This window comes from Schistocerca cancellata, unplaced genomic scaffold, assembly GCF_023864275.1.
Source record: "Schistocerca cancellata isolate TAMUIC-IGC-003103 unplaced genomic scaffold, iqSchCanc2.1 HiC_scaffold_40, whole genome shotgun sequence".
In the NCBI taxonomy this organism is placed as follows: Eukaryota; Metazoa; Arthropoda; class Insecta; order Orthoptera; family Acrididae; genus Schistocerca; species Schistocerca cancellata.
Window position 1 is genome coordinate 26,830 of NW_026046104.1, and position 7,826 is coordinate 34,655.

At 51.9% G+C, this 7,826-nt stretch overlaps 11 non-coding genes across 11 annotated transcripts; all 11 read right to left on the reverse strand.

Moving 5' to 3' along the window:
* Positions 1-33: 33 nt before the first annotated feature.
* On the reverse strand, positions 34-115 carry Trnas-cga (transfer RNA serine (anticodon CGA)). Its single transcript has one exon. It is a non-coding gene; the product is annotated as a tRNA-Ser (tRNA).
* Positions 116-680: 565 nt separating this feature from the next.
* Trnas-aga (transfer RNA serine (anticodon AGA)) lies at positions 681-762 on the reverse strand. The gene has a single exon. It is a non-coding gene; the product is annotated as a tRNA-Ser (tRNA).
* Positions 763-1,439: 677 nt separating this feature from the next.
* On the reverse strand, positions 1,440-1,521 carry Trnas-cga (transfer RNA serine (anticodon CGA)). Its single transcript has one exon. It is a non-coding gene; the product is annotated as a tRNA-Ser (tRNA).
* Positions 1,522-2,086: 565 nt separating this feature from the next.
* On the reverse strand, positions 2,087-2,168 carry Trnas-aga (transfer RNA serine (anticodon AGA)). Its single transcript has one exon. It is a non-coding gene; the product is annotated as a tRNA-Ser (tRNA).
* A 676-nt stretch (positions 2,169-2,844) lies between these two features.
* On the reverse strand, positions 2,845-2,926 carry Trnas-cga (transfer RNA serine (anticodon CGA)). Its single transcript has one exon. It is a non-coding gene; the product is annotated as a tRNA-Ser (tRNA).
* Positions 2,927-3,488: 562 nt separating this feature from the next.
* On the reverse strand, positions 3,489-3,570 carry Trnas-aga (transfer RNA serine (anticodon AGA)). Its single transcript has one exon. It is a non-coding gene; the product is annotated as a tRNA-Ser (tRNA).
* A 675-nt stretch (positions 3,571-4,245) lies between these two features.
* Trnas-cga (transfer RNA serine (anticodon CGA)) lies at positions 4,246-4,327 on the reverse strand. The gene has a single exon. It is a non-coding gene; the product is annotated as a tRNA-Ser (tRNA).
* Positions 4,328-4,892: 565 nt separating this feature from the next.
* On the reverse strand, positions 4,893-4,974 carry Trnas-aga (transfer RNA serine (anticodon AGA)). The gene has a single exon. It is a non-coding gene; the product is annotated as a tRNA-Ser (tRNA).
* A 666-nt stretch (positions 4,975-5,640) lies between these two features.
* On the reverse strand, positions 5,641-5,721 carry Trnas-cga (transfer RNA serine (anticodon CGA)). The gene has a single exon. It is a non-coding gene; the product is annotated as a tRNA-Ser (tRNA).
* A 564-nt stretch (positions 5,722-6,285) lies between these two features.
* Trnas-aga (transfer RNA serine (anticodon AGA)) lies at positions 6,286-6,367 on the reverse strand. The gene has a single exon. It is a non-coding gene; the product is annotated as a tRNA-Ser (tRNA).
* A 664-nt stretch (positions 6,368-7,031) lies between these two features.
* On the reverse strand, positions 7,032-7,113 carry Trnas-cga (transfer RNA serine (anticodon CGA)). The gene has a single exon. It is a non-coding gene; the product is annotated as a tRNA-Ser (tRNA).
* Between the last annotated feature and the right edge of the window lie 713 nt (positions 7,114-7,826).

Here is a 7,826-nt window from a genome sequence, read left to right on the forward strand (position 1 = left end):
GAAAATTTGTGCTCGTTTGTACGCAAAATCGCACGCAGCCGGTAGGATTCGAACCTACGCTCCCAGAGGCAATCTGATTTCGAGTCAGACGCCTTAACCACTCGGCCACGACTGCCGGTGGCGCCAGCTCCTCCCGACACATGCAACTGCTGCCGTTTAGAGCACTGCAGTGCCAGGAAACGGCACAGCTGCATTCTTTTCCGTCGTGCTTTCACCGCTACTAGGCGAGCCGCTACCAAAGTATTAAAATTTCCGCCCGCACAGGGACTTGAACCCTGGACCCTCACGTCAAATGCCTTATGCTCTACCGACTGAGCTATCCGGGCTCACCTCACGTTACTACACCTCCCACTATGCTACGGACACATTGCCTCTTGTCCTTTACTGTTGGGCAATCGTTGCATGGAGCTGTTACTAATTAAGCGTCCTCTGAAATGCTGTCTACAAACGCATCACGCTAGGCTCGTAACAGACTATCGAAGAAAACTGACACACGATGTAAAATCAAATTGCAGCAGTTTTTACGTCTCATACGTTGAAGCAGAGGAGCTACGTGTTTTCTCGACACTCACTGGGCGATTGGAAAATTCACAAGCGTCTCGAATGCAATGTTTCCCACGTATTCGCTCATTTCACGGTTCCGTTGGAGATGCTCTTCACCTCTTGACACAAAAATGAAACGCAGTCGGTAGGACTCGAACCTACGCTCCCAGAGGGAATCTGATTTCTAGTCAGACGCCTTAACCACTCGGCCACGACTGCCGGTCACACAAGCGTCTGCCGACAAGTGAAAACGGCTCCTTTTAAAGCAACCTGACGGCAGAAAACGACATGGCCTCACTCGTTTCAGTAGTGCTTCCGTGGCCAGCGCAGTAGCCGTTACGACAGTGTATTAATTTTCGCCCGGACAGGGGCTTGAACGCGGGACCTTTTGGTTGAAGGCATAGTGCTCTGCCGACTCAGCTACCCTGTCCGCCTGCCAAGGATTATGGTACAGCTGCAATGTGTGGCAGTGATTCGCGTGTCGTAATTACTGGCTTGTGGCTCCAATGGCGACTTCACCGACTTCCCACTGACGCACCGCTGACGCTAGTTTTCTCTCGTCTTAAACGATGGACGTACTTTCAAGCAGCTGCGAGATCTTACGAAAAGAAACGCTGCACCACTGCCTGTGCCGCACTCGAATGACTCAATTGCGATTCTTAAAAAGAAATGAATGCTCGCTCTGTCCAACACTTTCAAGCACGTCTGCGTACTCACGAACACGGCGACGGCGCGAGAAAATGACGGGGGTGCGCTCGTGGGCCTGCGACGGTTTTCTGCATTACTAGCTTCCGTGCGAGGTGAACCGATAGCCACAGGAAGCAGGGGCCGCCGCGAAAATCAGTATTCTTAAACATGCGTGCGAAAATTTGTGCTCGTTTGTACGCAAAATCGCACGCAGCCGGTAGGATTCGAACCTACGCTCCCAGAGGCAATCTGATTTCGAGTCAGACGCCTTAACCACTCGGCCACGACTGCCGGTGGCGCCAGCTCCTCCCGACACATGCAACTGCTGCCGTTTAGAGCACTGCAGTGCCAGGAAACGGCACAGCTGCATTCTTTTCCGTCGTGCTTTCACCGCTACTAGGCGAGCCGCTACCAAAGTATTAAAATTTCCGCCCGCACAGGGACTTGAACCCTGGACCCTCACGTCAAATGCCTTATGCTCTACCGACTGAGCTATCCGGGCTCACCTCACGTTACTACACCTCCCACTATGCTACGGACACATTGCCTCTTGTCCTTTACTGTTGGGCAATCGTTGCATGGAGCTGTTACTAATTAAGCGTCCTCTGAAATGCTGTCTACAAACGCATCACGCTAGGCTCGTAACAGACTATCGAAGAAAACTGACACACGATGTAAAATCAAATTGCAGCAGTTTTTACGTCTCATACGTTGAAGCAGAGGAGCTACGTGTTTTCTCGACACTCACTGGGCGATTGGAAAATTCACAAGCGTCTCGAATGCAATGTTTCCCACGTATTCGCTCATTTCACGGTTCCGTTGGAGATGCTCTTCACCTCTTGACACAAAAATGAAACGCAGTCGGTAGGACTCGAACCTACGCTCCCAGAGGGAATCTGATTTCTAGTCAGACGCCTTAACCACTCGGCCACGACTGCCGGTCACACAAGCGTCTGCCGACAAGTGAAAACGGCTCCTTTTAAAGCAACCTGACGGCAGAAAACGACATGGCCTCACTCGTTTCAGTAGTGCTTCCGTGGCCAGCGCAGTAGCCGTTACGACAGTGTATTAATTTTCGCCCGGACAGGGGCTTGAACGCGGGACCTTTTGGTTGAAGGCATAGTGCTCTGCCGACTCAGCTACCCTGTCCGCCTGCCAAGGATTATGGTACAGCTGCAATGTGTGGCAGTGATTCGCGTGTCGTAATTACTGGCTTGTGGCTCCAATGGCGACTTCACCGACTTCCCACTGACGCACCGCTGACGCTAGTTTTCTCTCGTCTTAAACGATGGACGTACTTTCAAGCAGCTGCGAGATCTTACGAAAAGAAACGCTGCACCACTGCCTGTGCCGCACTCGAATGACTCAATTGCGATTCTTAAAAGAAATGAATGCTCGCTCTGTCCAACACTTTCAAGCACGTCTGCGTACTCACGAACACGGCGACGGCGCGAGAAAATGACGGGGGTGCGCTCGTGGGCCTGCGACGGTTTTCTGCATTACTAGCTTCCGTGCGAGGTGAACCGATAGCCACAGGAAGCAGGGGCCGCCGCGAAAATCAGTATTCTTAAACATGCGTGCGAAAATTTGTGCTCGTTTGTACGCAAAATCGCACGCAGCCGGTAGGATTCGAACCTACGCTCCCAGAGGCAATCTGATTTCGAGTCAGACGCCTTAACCACTCGGCCACGACTGCCGGTGGCGCCAGCTCCTCCCGACACATGCAACTGCTGCCGTTTAGAGCACTGCAGTGCCAGGAAACGGCACAGCTGCATTCTTTTCCGTCGTGCTTTCACCGCTACTAGGCGAGCCGCTACCAAAGTATTAAAATTTCCGCCCGCACAGGACTTGAACCCTGGACCCTCACGTCAAATGCCTTATGCTCTACCGACTGAGCTATCCGGGCTCACCTCACGTTACTACACCTCCCACTATGCTACGGACACATTGCCTCTTGTCCTTTACTGTTGGGCAATCGTTGCATGGAGCTGTTACTAATTAAGCGTCCTCTGAAATGCTGTCTACAAACGCATCACGCTAGGCTCGTAACAGACTATCGAAGAAAACTGACACACGATGTAAAATCAAATTGCAGCAGTTTTTACGTCTCATACGTTGAAGCAGAGGAGCTACGTGTTTTCTCGACACTCACTGGCGATTGGAAAATTCACAAGCGTCTCGAATGCAATGTTTCCCACGTATTCGCTCATTCACGGTTCCGTTGGAGATGCTCTTCACCTCTTGACACAAAAATGAAACGCAGTCGGTAGGACTCGAACCTACGCTCCCAGAGGGAATCTGATTTCTAGTCAGACGCCTTAACCACTCGGCCACGACTGCCGGTCACACAAGCGTCTGCCGACAAGTGAAAACGGCTCCTTTTAAAGCAACCTGACGGCAGAAAACGACATGGCCTCACTCGTTTCAGTAGTGCTTCCGTGGCCAGCGCAGTAGCCGTTACGACAGTGTATTAATTTTCGCCCGGACAGGGCTTGAACGCGGGACTTTTGGTTGAAGGCATAGTGCTCTGCCGACTCAGCTACCCTGTCCGCCTGCCAAGGATTATGGTACAGCTGCAATGTGTGGCAGTGATTCGCGTGTCGTAATTACTGGCTTGTGGCTCCAATGGCGACTTCACCGACTTCCCACTGACGCACCGCTGACGCTAGTTTTCTCTCGTCTTAAACGATGGACGTACTTTCAAGCAGCTGCGAGATCTTACGAAAAGAAACGCTGCACCACTGCCTGTGCCGCACTCGAATGACTCAATTGCGATTCTTAAAAAGAAATGAATGCTCGCTCTGTCCAACACTTTCAAGCACGTCTGCGTACTCACGAACACGGCGACGGCGCGAGAAAATGACGGGGGTGCGCTCGTGGGCCTGCGACGGTTTTCTGCATTACTAGCTTCCGTGCGAGGTGAACCGATAGCCACAGGAAGCAGGGGCCGCCGCGAAAATCAGTATTCTTAAACATGCGTGCGAAAATTTGTGCTCGTTTGTACGCAAAATCGCACGCAGCCGGTAGGATTCGAACCTACGCTCCCAGAGGCAATCTGATTTCGAGTCAGACGCCTTAACCACTCGGCCACGACTGCCGGTGGCGCCAGCTCCTCCCGACACATGCAACTGCTGCCGTTTAGAGCACTGCAGTGCCAGGAAACGGCACAGCTGCATTCTTTTCCGTCGTGCTTTCACCGCTACTAGGCGAGCCGCTACCAAAGTATTAAAATTTCCGCCCGCACAGGGACTTGAACCCTGGACCCTCACGTCAAATGCCTTATGCTCTACCGACTGAGCTATCCGGGCTCACCTCACGTTACTACACCTCCCACTATGCTACGGACACATTGCCTCTTGTCCTTTACTGTTGGGCAATCGTTGCATGGAGCTGTTACTAATTAAGCGTCCTCTGAAATGCTGTCTACAAACGCATCACGCTAGGCTCGTAACAGACTATCGAAGAAAACTGACACACGATGTAAAATCAAATTGCAGCAGTTTTTACGTCTCATACGTTGAAGCAGAGGAGCTACGTGTTTTCTCGACACTCACTGGGCGATTGGAAAATTCACAAGCGTCTCGAATGCAATGTTTCCCACGTATTCGCTCATTTCACGGTTCCGTTGGAGATGCTCTTCACCTCTTGACACAAAAATGAAACGCAGTCGGTAGGACTCGAACCTACGCTCCCAGAGGGAATCTGATTTCTAGTCAGACGCCTTAACCACTCGGCCACGACTGCCGGTCACACAAGCGTCTGCCGACAAGTGAAAACGGCTCCTTTTAAAGCAACCTGACGGCAGAAAACGACATGGCCTCACTCGTTTCAGTAGTGCTTCCGTGGCCAGCGCAGTAGCCGTTACGACAGTGTATTAATTTTCGCCCGGACAGGGGCTTGAACGCGGGACCTTTTGGTTGAAGGCATAGTGCTCTGCCGACTCAGCTACCCTGTCCGCCTGCCAAGGATTATGGTACAGCTGCAATGTGTGGCAGTGATTCGCGTGTCGTAATTACTGGCTTGTGGCTCCAATGGCGACTTCACCGACTTCCCGCTGACGCTAGTTTTCTCTCGTCTTAAACGATGGACGTACTTTCAAGCAGCTGCGAGATCTTACGAAAAGAAACGCTGCACCACTGCCTGTGCCGCACTCGAATGACTCAATTGCGATTCTTAAAAAGAAATGAATGCTCGCTCTGTCCAACACTTTCAAGCACGTCTGCGTACTCACGAACACGGCGACGGCGCGAGAAAATGACGGGGGTGCGCTCGTGGGCCTGCGACGGTTTTCTGCATTACTAGCTTCCGTGCGAGGTGAACCGATAGCCACAGGAAGCAGGGGCCGCCGCGAAAATCAGTATTCTTAAACATGCGTGCGAAAATTTGTGCTCGTTTGTACGCAAAATCGCACGCAGCCGTAGGATTCGAACCTACGCTCCCAGAGGCAATCTGATTTCGAGTCAGACGCCTTAACCACTCGGCCACGACTGCCGGTGGCGCCAGCTCCTCCCGACACATGCAACTGCTGCCGTTTAGAGCACTGCAGTGCCAGGAAACGGCACAGCTGCATTCTTTTCCGTCGTGCTTTCACCGCTACTAGGCGAGCCGCTACCAAAGTATTAAAATTTCCGCCCGCACAGGGACTTGAACCCTGGACCCTCACGTCAAATGCTTATGCTCTACCGACTGAGGCTATCCGGGCTCACCTCACGTTACTACACCTCCCACTATGCTACGGACACATTGCCTCTTGTCCTTTACTGTTGGGCAATCGTTGCATGGAGCTGTTACTAATTAGCGTCCTCTGAAATGCTGTCTACAAACGCATCACGCTAGGCTCGTAACAGACTATCGAAGAAAACTGACACACGATGTAAAATCAAATTGCAGCAGTTTTTACGTCTCATACGTTGAAGCAGAGGAGCTACGTGTTTTCTCGACACTCACTGGGCGATTGGAAAATTCACAAGCGTCTCGAATGCAATGTTTCCCACGTATTCGCTCATTTCACGGTTCCGTTGGAGATGCTCTTCACCTCTTGACACAAAAATGAAACGCAGTCGGTAGGACTCGAACCTACGCTCCCAGAGGGAATCTGATTTCTAGTCAGACGCCTTAACCACTCGGCCACGACTGCCGGTCACACAAGCGTCTGCCGACAAGTGAAAACGGCTCCTTTAAAGCAACCTGACGGCAGAAAACGACATGGCCTCACTCGTTTCAGTAGTGCTTCCGTGGCCAGCGCAGTAGCCGTTACGACAGTGTATTAATTTTCGCCCGGACAGGGGCTTGAACGCGGGACCTTTTGGTTGAAGGCATAGTGCTCTGCCGACTCAGCTACCCTGTCCGCCTGCCAAGGATTATGGTACAGCTGCAATGTGTGGCAGTGATTCGCGTGTCGTAATTACTGGCTTGTGGCTCCAATGGCGACTTCACCGACTTCCCGCTGACGCTAGTTTTCTCTCGTCTTAAACGATGGACGTACTTTCAAGCAGCTGCGAGATCTTACGAAAGAAACGCTGCACCACTGCCTGTGCCGCACTCGAATGACTCAATTGCGATTCTTAAAAAGAAATGAATGCTCGCTCTGTCCAACACTTTCAAGCACGTCTGCGTACTCACGAACACGGCGACGGCGCGAGAAAATGACGGGGGTGCGCTCGTGGGCCTGCGACGGTTTTCTGCATTACTAGCTTCCGTGCGAGGTGAACCGATAGCCACAGGAAGCAGGGGCCGCCGCGAAAATCAGTATTCTTAAACATGCGTGCGAAAATTTGTGCTCGTTTGTACGCAAAATCGCACGCAGCCGGTAGGATTCGAACCTACGCTCCCAGAGGCAATCTGATTTCGAGTCAGACGCCTAAACCACTCGGCCACGACTGCCGGTGGCGCCAGCTCCTCCCGACACATGCAACTGCTGCCGTTTAGAGCACTGCAGTGCCAGGAAACGGCACAGCTGCATTCTTTTCCGTCGTGCTTTCACCGCTACTAGGCGAGCCGCTACCAAAGTATTAAAATTTCCGCCCGCACAGGGACTTGAACCCTGGACCCTCACGTCAAATGCCTTATGCTCTACCGACTGAGCTATCCGGGCTCACCTCACGTTACTACACCTCCCACTATGCTACGGACACATTGCCTCTTGTCCTTTACTGTTGGGCAATCGTTGCATGGAGCTGTTACTAATTAAGCGTCCTCTGAAATGCTGTCTACAAACGCATCACGCTAGGCTCGTAACAGACTATCGAAGAAAACTGACACACGATGTAAAATCAAATTGCAGCAGTTTTTACGTCTCATACGTTGAAGCAGAGGAGCTACGTGTTTTCTCGACACTCACTGGGCGATTGAAAATTCACAAGCGTCTCGAATGCAATGTTTCCCACGTATTCGCTCATTTCACGGTTCCGTTGGAGATGCTCTTCACCTCTTGACACAAAAATGAAACGCAGTCGGTAGGACTCGAACCTACGCTCCCAGAGGGAATCTGATTCTAGTCAGACGCCTTAACCACTCGGCCACGACTGCCGGTCACACAAGCGTCTGCCGACAAGTGAAAACGGCTCCTTTTAAAGCAACCTGACGGCAGAAAACGA